We start from the raw sequence: 18,311 nt of genomic DNA, 5'->3' as shown, positions 1-18,311 counted from the left end.
GAAATTATAAAGATAAGAACAGAAATTAATGAAATCGGCACTAAAAAATACAATGAATTAAAGAGCTGTTTTTTAAAAGAATAAACAAATCTTATAAGCAAATCAAATAAGCAAATCTTATGAAAAAAAGGAAAAACCAAAATCAATGCAATTAAGAATTCAAAAGGTGAAATCAAAATGGACAACACTGAAATCCAGAAGATTGCTAGAAACCACTTGGAAAACCCATAATCCAATAATATGGAGAAATCACAAGAAATGGATAGATTCCTAGATACATATGAACTACAACAACTGAACCAAGATCTAAAACCCTGTATAATCTAGTAAGAGGTAATGAAATTGAAGCAGTAATAAAAAACCTACCACTTAAGAAAAGTCCAGGGCCCAATGGATTCACCATTGAATTTTCCAAGAACTTCATGGAATATCTAATGCCAATATCCCTAAAACTCTTTATTCAAAGTGAAAGCAAAGGAGTACCTCTAAAGTCATTCCTGAAAGCTAGCGTTACCCTAACTTCAGAACCAGACAAGTATCCAATCAAAAAGGTGAAGTACAGATCAATCTTCTTAATGAACTTAAGACACAAATTTCCTCAAGTAGGTACCAGCAAACAGAATGCAACAAATCACCAAAAGGATTATACATCATGATCAAATAGGCTTTATTCCACTAATGCATGGATAATGGTATAATTCAACATGTGCAAATCAATAAACATAATATATCACATAAATATAAGCCAGAAAACAAATCATATGATCATCTCCATAGATGCTGAAAAGACTTTTGAAAAAATCTAACATACATTCATGATAAAAACTCCAAAGAACTTAAGTATAAAAGGTCTTTATTGCAATCTGATAAAAGCCATTTGTGGTAAACCTATTGCCAACATCATATTAAACAGGGAAAACTGAAAGCTTTTCCTGTAAAATGAGAGACAGAAAAGGATGTCCACTATCAACACTCCTGTTCAATACAGTACTAAAATATTAGACAGAGCAACCAGGGAAGAGAAAAAAATAAATGCGATATGTATAGAAAAAGAAGAACTCAAGTTATCATAATTTGTAGATGATATGATCTTCTACACAGAAGACCCCCAAAATTCTACCAAAACACTCCTGGAAGTAATAACAAAATTCAACAATGTACCAGGATACAAAATCAACATAAAAAATTCAATAGCATTCCTCCCCACCCATAATGAACTAGCTGAGAAAGAAATAAGGAAAACAATACCATTCATAATAACATCAAGAAAAATTAAATACTTCAGAATTAACATAACCAAGACCTTTACAATGAAAACTACAGGACTCTGAGAAAGGAGATTAAAGAAGACATCAGAAAATGGAAAGATATAACTTCATCCTGGATAGACAGAATTTATATAGCAAAAACGGCCATATTTCCAAAACTAACTTAACCAATATAGATTTAATATAATTGCAATCAAAATATGAACAGCATTCCTCACAGAATTATAGAAAACAATCTTAAAATTCATATGGAACAAGAACATAACAGAAGAGCAAAAACAATCCCAGGGAACAAGACCAAAGCAGGAAGCATCACAACCCCAGATTTCAAGTTATGTTGTAAATCTATAATGCTAAAAATCAGAACAAAACAAACAAACAAAAACTAATATGGCTGTAGCACAAAACAGACATTTATTTCAATAGAATGGAATAAAGGATGCAGAAACAACCCTAGGCCCATTCAGCTTTCTGATCATTGACAAAGGGTTAAAAAACATACACTGGAATAAAGACAGCTTCTTTAGAAATGGTGCTGGGAACCTGCTATCCATATGCAGAAGATTGACCCAAGATACATATGTCTCACCTTATACTACACTAAAATAAAAATTGATCAAAGATCTAAATGTTTAAACAGAAATAATCTGATGGAAGATAAAATAGGTAAAACATAGGCATAGTGAAGAATTTTCTGAACAGAACCCATATAACATAGGAAATAACATCAAGAATCAATAAATGGGATTATATCAAATTAAACACCAGCACAACAAAGGTGAAGAGACTAAGACAGCGAAGATACAACTTACAGAATGGAAAAGAATTTCGCCAACTCTTTCTTGGACAAAGGACTAATATCTAGAATATATGAAAAACTCAAAAAAATTAGAGCTCTCAAAGTAAAAGATCTAATCAAAAATGAGGCAATTGGAATGAACAAACAGTTCTCAGAAGAAGAAATACAAATGGCCAATAAATACATGAAAAAATGTGCACCATCTCTGGCCATTAGGGAAATGCATATTAAAATAAAAATGACATTCCATCTTACTCCAGAAAGAATGGCTTTCATGAAGAAATCAAATAACAACTTCTAGTGAGGCTTTGAGGGTAAGTAACTCATCTACATTGTTAGTGGGAATGTAAATGAGTACGAACGGTACAGAGATTCATAAAATACTAAAAATAGAAATTCCATTTGACCCACCTATCCCCTTTCTAGGAATCTTCTAAGAAGAGTTAAATATATCATATCATATTATGCATGCATGCCTATGTTTATAGCAACACAGTTCATAATAGTTAAATCTTGGAAGTGGCACATGTCCATCAACAGATGAATGGATAAAGAAAATGTGGTATTTATAATCAATGGAGTACTTCTTTGTTATAAAGACCTTGAGAGCATAATATTAAGTGAAGTAAATCAGACACACAAGCTTAAATAGCACATGGTTCTCTTATATGAGAAACTCAAACCATAAATAATGAGCAAAATAAGATAGATGATAGAATATAGGGAGACAAATCTTTTGCAAATGGGACCAAGAGATAGAAGAGAGAGGGTTGAAAAAAGAATTGAGATGTATTATGTCCATGTACCAACTCCCCATGAGGAATGTGAGAGTTATGTTCTGCAGATGTGTACTAAAAAAGCAAAAAATTGGAAAAAATAAATATTTAATTTCAGAAACTTAGCCATTTGACATGATGGTATATCAAACTTCACCATTATAGAACTATGAATGATTATTCAAACCAAGTATAGAAATTTATAAAGTTAATGTTAATGAGTGATTAGAATATTTATTGATCATTAATGATATTAACTAGGGTGATATTTAAATAAAAATGTTTAATGATGTACATTCCCTAGGTTATTTGGTTCTTGGTATATCTTCTATAACTGAATTATAGAAGCCTAAAATGTCCATTTTTGGGGGGACCTTTCACAAATCAGGATGTGTTTCTTTGCTTGCAAAATTTCAGGACACGCATCAGATATAAATAATGTTGCGTGCTCTGAAATGACAAGTTATACAACAGGGAGACAGAGGGGAGAGAGAGAGAGAGAGAGAGGGAGGGAGGGAGGTTAAAAATCTTTTACATGGGAGCTACTAGCAGCGAGTGGAAAGTGAGGATTTCAGCCATGTGAAGCTGGGGCTCCCGCCCCCGGCCCTCACCCAGCCTCAGAGCAACAACACCTCCCCCACTCCCCCCGCCTCTGCCTCTGGCCTCCTGGCTGCGTTGGTACCTGGTTCCACACTGCAGAGACACAGGGGGTCATAAAGGCCATTGTCCTGAGCTCCAGAAGATAGAGCAGAAGTGAACAACAGAAAGAGGGCCTTTGTCAGGCTCCTTGATGAAAATTGAACCCCACTAGAAAAGTGAAGAAAATCTCTTCAATAAAGGCACACCAGAACAGCACAGTGGGTAAGTTGGAGGGAACATCGCCTCCCATTGGAACCTGGACTATCTTAAGGGGAAGGGTAGCAGGAACCTGCAGTAGAACCTTGCAGAGTTCAACCCTGCAGGAGGGCAGGGAGCTCAACATGGGACTAGCCGCCAGAAATCAGCCTGAATCTCACGGGTCTACTGCTGGTTTACTGAGACTAATTGACTTGTATCTGCACACTGCTGCCCATGTTCTCTATTGTGACAGCAGAGACATACCCTGAAGAAGGCTTTTCATTTTTATTCCGTATTTGTTATTCTCAAAATTATTATATTTTTCTTATTTTTAATTTTTAAAATTTTAATTTTTTAAACTTTATTTTTATACTCTTTTCAAATTTTTCTTTTTTTCTCTTCTTTTTCTTTTTCCTGTTTTTCTTCTTTTTTTCTCTCTCTCTTGCCCTCTCCTTCTCCCACATTGTTCTTCATCTCCCTTTTTGTTCCTGTTCTGGCCCTAATTTGGATTTCTTCTTTCTTCTTCTTTTCTTCTCTTATTGCTTCTCTGGATTGTCATTAGTTTTAAAGGAAAGTAAATACAGTTTCTAGCCTCCCTATTGCTGTTAGGTTGTTCTGTTCTCATCTTTGTTCCTTCATTCTATCTTTTCCTCTTGTCTTCAACAGTTTCCTAGAGTTTGAGTGATCTTCCTCTGTCCTCTGGCCTCACTACTAACCTTTCCCTATCCTTCTACCTATCCAGCCTTCCTTCCCGAACTCCATCTAAGTTCCCATCCTGAAGGGTGAAGTTGCTATATTCAAGAGTTTATTCACTATAAACATATTTTGTGCTGGTCCTTGATTTTGATTTAATTCACACAGTTAAAGGTGATAGATTAGTAACTATCACAAATTGTTATTTTCTAAGCTGTGCTTGATGCTATTGTGTTGCTGATTGTATCATTTGGGCTAAGATGTTGTGATTGATCTAATCAGTGGTCCTTCCAGGTATAATGAAAATGAGATAGCTTTAGAGTCATTAGAGACTCAAAACCTAAAGACCAGCCATATCCGGAAGACACCTCTGAGTAGCAATCATTCTGTAAGGGTTCTAAATACAAGCAACAAAGATACTTGCAATAAGCAATATTGAAGTATCAACCCAGGAATTAAATAAAGACTAGTCCCAACAACAAAAAGGGAAATGAAAAGACATTTAAGCAAGGCACAAACCCAGACTTCCAGCCCACCAAAGGCAAATTTGGGGGGGAAACAAGGTGGAAAAGTCTAATAATTAACCACCTGGACACTCTGAACTGATAGCACAGGAAGCAACAAAACAGATGAATGAGGATCTAGAAAAATTTAAAACAGAAATAAGATAACTACAGAAATGCTGAGCAGAATGAAAGACATGATTAGACTCTAGAACAGAAACAGATAAAAAAAATAGATGAGTTCAGGACCATGATGGAAACCATGAATGCCCAACATAGAAAAGAAATGGAATCCATGAAACAGATTCAAACAGATATCAAGGAGATTAAAAACTACTGAAAGCATACACAGCAGACTGAGGAAATCTGAAGACAGAATATCAGATATAGAAGACAGGATGGCGGTCAGTGACCATGAAAAGAGAGATCTCTTAAATCTAATAAGGAACTATGAGGAAGCAAATCATCATCTCCTAGATAACACAAAGACTAATAATATAAGACTGATAGGAGTCCATGAAAATGCAGGAGAAAGTACAAATGACATAAAAAATCTGTTCACAGAATTAATGACAGAAAACTTCCCAAACAGAGCAAAAGAATTTGACATACAGAAAATGAGGCATATAGGACTCCAACTAGCCATGATCAATAAAATCTACACCTAGACATATAATAACCAAGATCCTGGAAACCCAACAGAAGAACAAAATACAACAAGCAGTTAGAGAGAAGAAACAAATCACTTGTAAAGGAAACCCCATCAGAATCACAGCAGACTTTTCAACACAAACCCTCAAGTCAAGGAGAGTCTGGAGTGAGGTATTTCAAGCCCTAAAAGAAAACAACCTCCAACCTAGACTGATGTATCCTACAAAACTGTCTTTCAAAATTGATGGGGAAATAAGATACTCCCATGACAAAGATCACCTGAGAAATTTCATGAATACTAAACAAGCACTCCAATTCTAAACAATATCCTGGAAAAATAAAATGAAAGTCACAACTCCTTAAGACCCAACAGAGCAAATCCACTGGGCAAGGCAAGAAATTAAAGGGAGAGGGTGAAAAATAAAAAATAAAAGAGCCAACAACATGAAAATGACATGACAAGGATAAGCCAATACATATCAGTTATAACCATCAATGTTAATGGGCTCAACTCACCAATCAAAAGAAATAGACTGGCAGAAAGGATTAAGAAGCAAAATCCAACAATATGCTGTATACAAGAAGCCCATGAAGTTCACAAAGAAATTCATAGACTGAAAGTTAAAGGATGGAACACAGTTCTCCATATCACAGGAGCCCAGAAAAATGCAGGGGTAGCCATTTTATTTGCAGACAAAGTAGATTTCAAACCAAAACTAATTAAGAGAGACAAAGAAGGTTACTACATCCTTGTAAAGGGAACAATCCAAGAGGAAGAGATGACAATCCTAAATATATTTGCACCAAATACTAATGCCCCCAACTGTACAAAACAAGTACTAGGGGACATGAAAAACCAAATAAGCACTAATACAATTGTAGTAGGGGACCTCAATACCCCAGTGTCACAAATAGATCATCTAGACAAAAATTCAACAATGAAACTAGAACTGAACCAAGCTTTTGAACAAATGGACTTAATAGATGTCTACAGAGTGTTCTACCCCACAACATCAGAATATGCATTCTTTTCAACTGCACATGGGTCATTCTCCAAAATATACCACATACTAGCTCATAGAACATATTTAAGTACATGCAAAGGAACTGAAGTTATCCTGTGTATATTATCAGACTGTAGTGCAATTAAACTGGAGATCAATAGCATAAGAAACCTCAAGAACTTGACAAACACATGGAAATTGAATAACACTCTCCTGAACAACCAACGGGACACAGAGGATATTAAAGAAGAAATTAGACAGTTTTTACAAATAAATGATAATGCCAATAAAACATACAGGAATCTATGGGACACAATGAAAGCAGTTCTACAAGGGAAATTCATAGCAGTGAATGTCCACACTAGGAAAACAGAGCGAGCTCAAATAAACAACCTAATTCTGAAACTTAAGCTCCTAGAAGAAGAAGAGCAAGACAAACCCAAAGCTCCTACAAGGCAGGAAATTATAAAGATCAGAGAAGAAATCAATGCAATGGAGAGTAAGGGAATGATACAAAAAAATCAATGAATCGAAGAGTTGGTTTTTCAAAAGAATAAATAAAATCAATAAACCCTTAGCCAATCTTATGAAAAAAGGAAAGAAAATGCTCAAATATATGCAATTAGGAATGAAAAAGGTGAAGTCACAACAGATCCAGCAAAAATCCAGAGGGTCATCAATACCTACTTCAAGAACCTGTACTCTAATAAAATGGAAAACAGAAAATAAATGGACAGATTTCTAGATACATATGAATTACCAAAGTTGAATGAAGAAGATATAAAAATTCTAAACATCTCAATTATAATCAATGAAATTCAAAACATAATTAAAAATCTACCAACAAAGAAAAACCCAGGTCCTGATGGCTTCACTGATGAATTCTACAAAACATTTAGAGAAGAACTATTGCCATTACTCTTTAAACTTTTCAATGAAATGGAAAGGAAAGCAATACTTCTAAATTCTTTCCTGAAAGCAAGTATTACTTTGATTCCAAAAACAAGGAAATACCCAACCAAAAAAGAGAACTACGGGCCAATCTCCCTAATGAACATAGATGCAAAAATCTTCAATAAGATAGTGGCAAATAGAATACAGAGGGTCATCAAGATCATGCACCCTGCTCAAGTTGGATTTATCCCAGGGATGCAAGATGGTTCAACATACATAAATCAATAAATGTAATACACTATATTAACAGAGTCAAGAACAAAAACCATATGATCATCTCAATAGATAGAGAAAAAGCATTAGATAAAATTCAACTCCCATTCATGATAAAAACCCTGCAGAAAATTGGAATAGAGGGTTTTTATCTCAATTTCATAAAGGCTATCTATGAAAAACCAACAGCCAGAATCATACTAAATGGTCAAAAACTGAAATCCTTCATGCTAAAATCAGGAAGAAGACAAGGATATCCACTATCACCGCTCCTGTTCAATACAGTTTTGGAAACATTAGCCACAACAATTAGACAAGAGAAAGAAAAAGGAATAAAGATAGGAAAGGAAGAAGTTGATCTCACTATTTGCTGATGATATGATACTCCACATAGAAGACCCAGAAAACTCTGCCAAAAGACTTCTAGACTTAATTGACAGATTCAGTAGAGTAGCTGGATACAAGGCCAACACTCAAAAATCAATACCCTTCTTGTACACAAATAGACTCACTGAAGGAGAAATTAGGCAAACAATCTCTTTTACAATAGCATCCAAAAATATAAAGTATTTAGGAATTAATCTAATGAAGGAAGCAAAAGACCTCTACATTGGGAAATACAGCACTCTGAATAAAGAGATAGAAGAGAATATAAGAAAATGGAAAGACATCCCCTGTTACTGGGTAGGAAGAACCAATATAGTGAAAATGGTCATACTTCCAAAACTGCTGTACAGATCCAACAGAATACCGATTGAAATCCCAGCAACATATATCACAGAACTAGTGGAAACAATCCAAAAGTTCATCTGGAACCAGAAGAGACCTAGAATAGCAAAAGCAATACTAGGCAACAGAGTAATGGCAGAGGTATCACAATTCCCAACTTGAAACTGTACTATAAAGTCACTGTGATATAAACAGCATGGTACTGGCAAAGAAACAGATGCAAGGAGATATCCTGGGTAGGAGTGGGGAGTGTGGTAGCACAGGGCTGTAATTCCAGCTTCTGGAGAGGCTAAAACAGAAGGATGGCGAATTCTAGACTGGATTGGGGTACCTAGCAAGAACTTGGTGGCTTGAGCTCAGTGCCCAAAACCTATAAAAGTTCAAGACAAAGAAATCCAAGGCCAGCAATTTCAGCGATATGGCTCTTTGGCCAACACAAGGTGAATTAGTGAACACTGGATTTCAGAGTATCCTAAGCCAAGGAAGTAAGAAGCCACAAATTAGAAAAGAAAAAGAAGAGAAGGTTGAAAAGAGAAGTAACAGTGAGAGCAAAGAAAACGAGGAAACAAAATTCAACGGTCCTGGTGAAAACGTAAGGATGAGGCTCAATCAAGTAATTAGTGAAAGAGAACTAATAAGCACAAGTGGGTACCACTCCACTTAGATGAGCTTAGGCCAGACAGCCAAGAAAGACCTGGATCCCAGAATAACTCAAGATGTCAAGTTGAAGCAAATAAGTCAGCACATAATAATAGGAGAAATGATACACAAAGCTGGAGGCAAGATAGAGAAAAAAGAGATGATCAAGATGAAGTCTCCAGTGTGAGAAGTGAGGGTGGCACTATCCGAGGTTCCTTTAGAGGCCAAGGAAGAGGCTGAGGATGGGGAAGAGGACAAGGCAGAGGAAATCCTCGACTGAACTCTGAGTATGCATATGTTTATGGAGAACACGGTGCAAGGACTGATCAGCCATCTCAAAGGGGATTTACTGCCAGTATGATGCGTTACTGTGATGATGGGACAGGCGTACAGGTGCTTCCTGTGGAGGAAACGTTGCTTCAAGAATATATTAAACATCAAATTGAATATTACTTTAGTATAGAAAACTTGGAACGAGACTTCTTTCTTTGGAGAAAGATGGATGAATGAGGTTTCTTGCCTATTTCTCTGATTTCTGGTTTTCACCATGTTCAGGCTCTCACCACAAACCTTAATCTCACCTTAGAGGCACGGAAGGATAGCACAGAAGTTGTAATTGTGGATGAGAAAATGAGAAAAAGGGTAGAACCAGAAAAATGGCCAATCCCAGGCCCTCCTCCACTGACTGTGCCACTAACAGATTTGTCTCAACTGATTGATTGTCCAGAGTTTGTACCAGGCCAAGCCTTTTGCTCACAATCAGATGTTCACTCTTGAGGGGAAAAAAATATGTGCTTAAACTTTTTTCAGTCAGGGGGGTGATCTACTGATGCTCTTGGAATCCATTTGATCAGAATATGCAGTGGAATAGGTGACTCACTGAAGTGCCATTGTAAATATTGGAAAAAATCATGCTGTGGAAATGAAAGCAACCAAACTGTCTCCTGTACAACGGTGTCTACTCTCAATCCTCTGTGGAGGAGACTGGGCCAACACTACAATGGAGATAATCACCTTTGCGATGATGATGTGAGACAGACTCGAGGACTGCTGTTATCACAGGAGCTGTCCAATTCTATGTAACCAGCCTGGGCTGCATAGGCTACTTTTCTTCATGGTGGGAAAGTTAATTTTTATCATTGTGGAAATACTACAAGATTTTTTCATTTCCAGGCATTTGTAATTATGTCCAGATCAATAAAAAACAGGAAAAGAGAGGACTGAGAAGCATTTCCAAATTATTAGGTCTTTTGGTATTTGATTTTAGTATAGCATATCTTACATAATACATATTGTCATGGTGTTTCACATGGACTATAGGATTTATTGATGTGGACAACTAAGGGCAAAGAAATTTAAGAAATGAAAAAGGGAATTTTTTACTTTACTGTTGGAAATGTATTTTTGATACATCAATATGAGAGAACTGCCCATTGATAAAACATTAATGATATACAATCTCACAGATATTTTTATCTTATGTTACCATCTCATTTTTTTTGTCAACTCTCCAGTAAGAAACTTGAACAAGTGTTTTAAAAGTTGAAGAAAAGTGATACTGTTTTAGTTTTGATTTTAGCTTCTTAAAAATATGTAATGGCTAATTGTATAAGTTAGAATTATTTATTGTATAAACATGGGGTCCAACTTGACATTTTTAACCATCATATGAACAATCACTGGTAAGTTGGATAGCAGAAAATATTTTTTTCCACGGGCTAGTTAAGTCAGTCAAGTTGGTGATGCCTGTCCATTAACCATTTACGTCTTATTAATAAAATTACAATAAGATATAAAAGAAACAGATGTGAGGATTATTGGAATAGATTAGAAGATACAGACACAACTCCAGACATACTCAGCTACCTCATCTTTCACAAAGAAGCCAATCATCCTCAGTGGAGGAAAGATATCCTCTTTAATAAATGGTGTGGAAAAACTGGATTTCAACTTGCCTAAAATTAAAACTAGACCCCTATTTTTCACCATGCACTAAACTAAATTCGAAGTGTATTAAAGATCTAAATATTAGAACAGAAACACTAAACTTGCTGGAAGACAAGGTAGGTACAACTCTCAAAGACATTGGCATAGGAAAAGACTTTATGAACAAATTCTCAGTATCACAGGAACTAGCACAAAGAATCAATAACTGGGAACTCATCTTATTAAAAAGCTTCTGCTGTGCTTGCTTCAGCAGCACATATACTAAAAACCTTCTGTACCGCAAGAGAGACCAACAGAGCTAAGAGACAACCTACAATGTGGCAAAAAATTTTTATCACCTGTTCCTCAGACAAAGGACTACTATCTAGAATATATAAAGAACTAAAACAAAAATCAGACCCCCTAAATATAAAGACCCAATTCAAAAATGGGCATCTGAAATGAACAGAAATTTCTCAAAGAAGTAAAAGCAGCAAATAAACTTACGAAAAAATGCTCAACATCACTGATCATTCAAGAGATGCAAATGAAAACAATGCAGAGATTCCACCTCACCCCAGAAAGAATGGCTGCTATCATGAAGTCAACCAATAACAAGTGCTGGCGGGGTCATGGGGAGAAAGGAAGCCTTCTTCATTGTTGGTGGGAGTGCAGAGTGGTGCAACCACTGTGGAAATCAACATGGAGATACCTCAAACAACTAGGATTAAGTCTCATTTGACCCAGTTATTCCTTTACTGGGTATCTTCCCCAAGGAATTAAAAGAATCATACCACAGTAATATATGTGCATCTATGTTTATAGCGGCACAATTTGCAATAGCTAAAACTTGGAAACAGCCCAATTGCCCGTTAACTGCCAACTGGATAAAGAAGATGTGGGTTTTTGTTTTTTTTTTGAATAAAATGGAGCACTACTCAGCCATAAAGAATGAGAAACCAGGGACATTTATAGCTAAGTGGATGCACATTGAGGCCATACTCTTAAGTGAAATAAATAGGACATACATGTATAAATACCAAAGTTTCTCTCATGTAAAAAACTAGAAGTGTAAATAAGAATCAAAATGTATAATTGATATTGTGAAATAGGAAGAAAACATCTAAAGGAGTAAGGGAAGTGGGAGGGGAAGGGAAAAGAAAGAAGGGAAAAGAAAAAATATGAGAAAAGGAAAAACATGGAAACAAAATCTTTGTAAATAGGGAAGGGTGGGGAGTGAAGGGAGGGCAGGGCAATGGGGAAAAAATAAGAATGAAGATACATCATGGAAAGGTACAAGATTCCAACGATGAATGTAACTGTATTGTATACCTAAAATGTACCGATAAACTAAATGAAAAAAAAAAATCTTTTACATGTCCAGTATAACATTTACTTCAAAATATGATAAAAGTAATTGCTATGTTCAAAACTTTGTTCCCTCTATTTGTTGAAACTGTAATTCCAAAAACCCTACAATGTGATTGTGTCTCTAAAGAGAAAATAAAATTAAAATGGTGTCATTGGAGTGGACCACAATTTATTATGACCAATACCCTTGTAAGAGATCCAGATACTGACATGGAGACAGATACTAGCTGTAGAGGTACAGAAATATGAGCCTGTGAACACACAGTGAGATGGTCTCTGGGTTATCTTTCCATCCCTGTGACAAAATACCTGAGAAAAATCACTTAAAAGAAGAAAATTCTGTTCTGGCTCCCAATTTCAGAGGTTTCAGTCCACTGTGAGCTGGTTCCATGGCTTTTAAGCCTGTGGCAAGGCAGAAACATCCTGGGGGAAGGGTAGCAAGGACAGCTACTTACTTTATGGCAACCAGGCAGGAGCATCCAGAGAGCCAGAACATGGGCTCATGGGCTCCCTCCTGATGTTATTCCATGCTGCCCCACAGCCATGTGGGTGGTGTGACCAACCCTCCGGTCAAGGGTGTTGCTTCCATTTACTGTCCTACATGCCAATCTTGTATGTAAGCACCATTTTTGACACACCCATTAGTGTGCTTTACTAATTTTCCATGTTTCTCAATTCAATCAAGTTGACAACCTAGATTCTCCAACATACTTGCCATCTACAAGGCAAGGTCAGAGGCCTATGAAGAAAGAAAACTAGCCACCACCTTGATCTTCACTCTCTAGAAGTGTGCAAATATATATTTTTATTGTTTAAAATACCAAGTCTGATTTTATTATGGCAGCCTTAGTAAACTAATACAATAATAATAGTAGTAATAATAACAACTAACTCATGAATATTACACCCAAAATATGCAGCAATAAGCTAAGAGAAAAAATATTATTGTCAGTTGTATTTCTTTCCAACAGTGCAGTGATGATTAATCTGAAGAATGGAAATTGTCCTAGAAGTATTAGCTAATGTAATTAGGAAAGAGGAGAATGATATGTTTAATTATTGGAAAGGAGGAAAAGTTATGACAACCTACAGACAATTTAATTGTAAATAAGAAATATCCAAAATACTTACCTAAAACATTTAAAAACAATAAATTAGTAGGTTGAATGGTTTATTCTATTAAAATTTTAGACTCATAATTTCCTATTGAAACTATTACAAATTAGAAAATATAATGCCATTCACATTCACAACAAAAGAATAATACTTAGCAATAAATTTTAATCAATGAGTAGTCTGTTTTATTGAATGATCTTTAAAAAATAAATCTGAATAAATTGAGAAAAATATCTTGCTCTTAAATAGAAATACTCATTTAGGGGATAGTGTCCTTAAATCAATTTATAAGTTAAGGTTAGTCCTACTCAGAATATCACACTTTTTCTAAAAGTAAACAATAAAAATAATGTCAGCTACTTTCTTGGCATTATTGTTTTAAATAATGTTTAAATACTTGATATATACGAAGGCATTGAATATATATACATGTACACACATAAACAATAAGATGGGAAATAATATAATCTAATATCTACAATTAGAAAACTAAGGGTCAGGGAAGAAAAGTGATTTCCCAAAGGCACATAACCAGTAAATGATAGATATTTATAGAAATTAAGTACAGATTCTATCTTCACAGTCTATATTTTCTTATTATGCAACTTTAGAACCTCTTTATGCAATAAAGTTTACAAAGAAAATGAGAAAACAGCCAGGTAAATTCTAGGGGAAAAATCAGTCACCAAAGTGTGCTTGACCTTAGGAAATGCATGACCTAAATCTTTACTAAATAATGATGGAGTTTGGTATCAACGTAGAGTTACATAGATAGACCTAAATAGAGTACGCTGGGGAAAATATGTAGTCTTCATTGAATATCGTTTGAACTTGATAATCTTCTGGGAAGAAAAGTTAAAACTGGATTCTTACCTACAATTATACCAAAAGATATTTCATATCTTGTATCAAAAGATACATTATAAAAATAAAACAAATTAAAGTACTTGAAGTGAATATTTATGGTTTCTTTTGATACAGTATTGAAGCAGATCTTTCAAAGCATAGATCACAGAGTAAAATTTGACAAATCTGGCCTAATGAAAATGTATATTAAAATCATTTCTAAAAAGAAAGAAAACTAATAAAGTGCAATAGATATGGCAAAGCCTAATTAGGCAATATAAAAACATTTCTAGAAATCATTAAGAAAATCGAACATAAAAGCATGACAAAGTGGACACAGAGACTGAAGTGATGTGGCCTTGAGGTAGAAACACAAAGGAACAAGGAATTGATTTTTCAAGAGAGCCTCTAGTAGGAATTGGCCTTGCTGATATCTTGATTTTAGCCTGGTGACTAAGCCAGAAGACTTGGGTCTTTTGATGCCCATGAAATTAATTGAATAATGCTGCTGCCACCATTCCACACTCCTAGGGCAGGGAAGGTGAGCCGGTCCCAGCACCCGGAAGGAAGCTTCCCTGATTCCATTCCATGCTGCTAGGGCAGAGAAGGTGAGCTGGTCTCAGCACCCAGAAGGAAGCTTCCCCACTGCCATTCCACACTCCTAGGGCAGAGAAGTTGAGCTGGTCCCAGCACCAGGAAGGAAGCTCCTGTGTCACCATTCCACGCTACTAGGGCAGAGAAGGTGAGCCGCACAGGGGCCAGAAGCACCCCCCACCCCGGCGGAATTGAGAAGACATGTAAACAAGCCTCAAAAACAGACTTCTGGATCATCTACAGCAACTCCAAAGGGAAATATGGAACAATCTGATACTCAACCACCTGGACTCTCTGAACTGGCAACAAAAGAGGATCTGGGAAAAATGAAATCAGAAATAATTACTCAGATAACAGCAAAGATTGTGTTCATGGTGCAAGACATGATTAATAAATCTAGAGAGGACACAGATTAAAAAAAAAAAGAGGATCTGAGGAACATGATGGAATGCCAACATAGGAAACAAATGGAATCCATAAAACAGATACAAACAGATTTCCAGAAGATTAAAAACTCCTTCGAAAGTCTGTGCAGCAGAATGAACAAATGTGAGGGTAGAATTTCAGATATAGAAGATAAGATTGCAATTAGTGAGGAGGAAAAGAAAAATTGCTTTAAAACTGTAAGGGAACATGAGAAATCAATCCAGCAGCTGCTAGATGATGCAAAGAAGAATAACGTAAGACTGATCAAAGATAATGAAGAAAGAGGAGAGAGTGCAGATGACATAAAAACATGTTCACAGAAGTGATGGCAGAAAACTTCCCAAGGAGGGGAAAAGAACTTGACATACAGATAAGTGAGGCATATAGGACTCCAAATAGCCTTGATCAAAAAAATATCTACACATAGGCATATAATAGGATTCCAGAAATCCAACAGAAGAACAAAATTCTACAAGCAGTGATGTGGGGGGCCTTGCCCCCCCCCCCGCTGGAATTCTTGAGTGCCTATTATGGACATGCCCGGGCTTGTTGCAGATCTACCCAGCAACAAGGAAGTAGCCCCAGTACACTCCTCTTGCTCCTCCCCTCTCGCCCTACGGTATATATGTTGTAGCAGCTTCCGCAATAAACGAGACTTGATCAGAAACCTGTCTTGTCTCCATCTCTCGTGTCCCCTGTCCCCTCTCATCCTCGCTCCCCCTCTAGGGTCTCCGTTGACTTACCCGCGGGCCGGGACACAGTGAGAGAAAAGAAACAAATCACATACAAAGGAAAGCCCATCAGAATAACAGCAGACTTCTCAATGCAAACCCTCAAGGCAAGAAGAGCTTGGAGTGATGTATTTCAAGCCCTAAAGGAAAACAGCCTCCAACCCACATTGATGTACCCTGCAAAACTATCTTTCAAAATTGATGGAGAAATAAGATATTTTCATGACAAAGAGCACCTTAGGAACTTCATGAATACCAAACCTGAACTCCAAAAAATTTTAGACAGTATCCTAGGAAAAGACAATGTGGATCACAACCCCAGGAAACCCAGCAGAATGAATCCATTGGGTGTGACATGTTAAATGCAAAGGGGGAGAATCCAACAAAAAGAAAAAGTCATGACAAGGCTTTGAAGACTTTTAACTTCATCTCCCTAATGAGTGTATAATTCAATCTTGTTATTGCTCCGGATTAGGATTTTTCTGATTCTTGAGTTGCACATCTTTCCTTGTGTTGTACTGGCTATCTATCATCTTCTTATGTCTACATTTTAATTGGGCTGTCTATTAATGAGCTCTAAGAATTCTTTATATATTCTGGTCATAGGTTATATGCATTGTAAATATGGTCTGTTTAAGGACTACTTTTCATTTTAATGATGTCATTTAAAGTTCTAAATTTTGATGGAATCTCATTTATCAATTTTTTTCTCTTATACATGATGTTTTTTGTATCCTAGGTAGTTCTTGCCTACCCCAAATTCATAAACATTTTCCCTTATAATTTCTTCTTAAAGTTTTATAGTTTTAGGCTTTCACATTTAGGTTCATAGATCCCTTCAAGTTATTTTCATGTATGGAAATAAAGGGTTGAGGTTAATTTTTTATATACGGATACCAGGTGTTCTAGTGCCATTTGCTGAAAACACTATCTTTTCCTCAGCTCTTGAACTGAGTTTATATTCTATAAAATGCTAATGTTAAATAATCTTTCAAAAGTCAGTGGACCATATATGTGTAGTTTTATTTCTAGATTCTCTGTCTTATTGCACTGATCTATATGTCTTTCCTTACAGCAACACTGCCTTGATTACCGTAGCTTTAGAAGTCTTAAATTGAGGTACTAAACGTCTTCCAACACTGTTTTGTTTTGTTTTGTTTTTAACTTTTATAGGTCCTTTGTACTCCTACATAACTTTTAAATTTCAATATTCAATTCTTCATTTTTAGTAACTATACACAGTCCTGAATTTTTATATATACTTGTGTTTTCTAATCCTGCTAAATTCAAATACAAGTTCTAGGGGCTCCTAGATTTCTTAGTATTTTCTCTGAAGATGATCATTTCATCTACATATAAAGATTTTGCTTCTACCTTGCCAATCCTATCCTAATTGTGTCATTTTATTGCCAGACTATTTTTGTGGGGACTAGGTTTGAAAGTTTAATGGACAGATGAAGAGTAAACATATCTGCCCTTGTTCTCCACCTTAAGGAGAAAGCATTGTATCTTCTCCATTCATACAAGGCATTCTCACTGGAAGTATGGAGTACATGTCTTTAATCTGTTGAGAAGGTTCTGTTCTACTTCTAGTCTCCTGATAACTTTTACCATGAACAGCTGTGGAATTTAGTCCAATACTTTTTCTCCAACTAGTGGCAGGATCATATGGCTTTTTCCTTTCCTCTGTTAAAATGATGACTTTTGGGGGTGGATCTTCCAATGCTGAACCAACACTGCCATCCCTATAACAAAACCTCTTTCTACATACTGCCAGATCTGACTTCTAATAGTTTGTTTTGTTAAATAAATTTCTATCTACTTTCATACTTTTTTCTTCTATTATCTTTGTCCATTTTTAGGATTTGCACAATGTTGATTTCCTAATATGAGGGGATAAATGTTCCTTTTTTTTCCTGCTTTAAATATTTTATATAATCTGCCAGTTAAAATGTATACGAGCCTGTTGTTGTCATATAGGTAGGTTTTCAAGCTAGGAAAAAAACTAAATAAAAAAAAAAAAGAAAATCAAACATAAAAATAGTTCACAGGATAAGGAATACAAAAGATCAATAATAGATCAAATGCTTCAAAAAGGCTCAATTTCCCTATATACAAGATTAATTTAATAATGTTAATAAAATTGATATTTTATGTAAAAGGAAATAGGCACACATACTGTAAAAGTATAAAATCCACTTGTTGGCAGAATTTTTTTCTCATAATTATCAAAAT

General features: G+C 35.7%; 1 protein-coding gene and 1 pseudogene across 1 annotated transcript in view; one reads left to right on the top strand and one right to left on the bottom strand.

Moving 5' to 3' along the window:
* Tnni3k (TNNI3 interacting kinase) overlaps nt 1–18,311 on the bottom strand; it is a 330,025-nt gene that overhangs the window by 231,939 nt on the left and 79,775 nt on the right.
* On the top strand, nt 8,796–10,034 carry LOC106009129 (la-related protein 1B-like; annotated as a pseudogene).

The sequence above is a fragment of the Heterocephalus glaber genome, unplaced genomic scaffold (assembly GCF_053883595.1).
Source record: "Heterocephalus glaber isolate CG9 unplaced genomic scaffold, H.glaber_assembly_v1.0 deba00001442, whole genome shotgun sequence".
Taxonomy (NCBI): Eukaryota; Metazoa; Chordata; class Mammalia; order Rodentia; family Bathyergidae; genus Heterocephalus; species Heterocephalus glaber.
This window is presented reverse-complemented; position numbering and strand designations above follow the sequence as displayed.